This window comes from Theropithecus gelada, chromosome 8 (assembly GCF_003255815.1).
Source record: "Theropithecus gelada isolate Dixy chromosome 8, Tgel_1.0, whole genome shotgun sequence".
NCBI classification, from domain to species: domain Eukaryota; kingdom Metazoa; phylum Chordata; class Mammalia; order Primates; family Cercopithecidae; genus Theropithecus; species Theropithecus gelada.
In genome coordinates, this window is record NC_037676.1 from 26745884 (window position 1) to 26746245 (window position 362).

Below are 362 nucleotides of genomic sequence, written 5' to 3' on the forward strand. Positions count from 1 at the left end.
GTAATAGCATTTGAAAAATGTTCACTGATAATGCTTTCAGACTCCACACTGCAAATAACTTTTAAGAAACTGCTGGCCGGGCGCGGTGGCTCAAGCCTGTAATCCCAGCACTTTGGGAGGCCGAGACGGGCGGATCACGAGGTCAGGAGATCGAGACCATCCTGGCTAACCCGGTGAAACCCCGTCTCTACTAAAAAATACAAAAAACTAGCTGGGCGAGGTGGTGGGCGCCTGTAGTCCCAGCTACTCGGGAGGCTGAGGCAGGAGAATGGCATAAACCCGGGAGGCGGAGCTTGCAGTGAGCTGAGATCCGGTCACTGCACTCCAGCCTGGGCGACAGAGCGAGACTCCGTCTCAAAAAA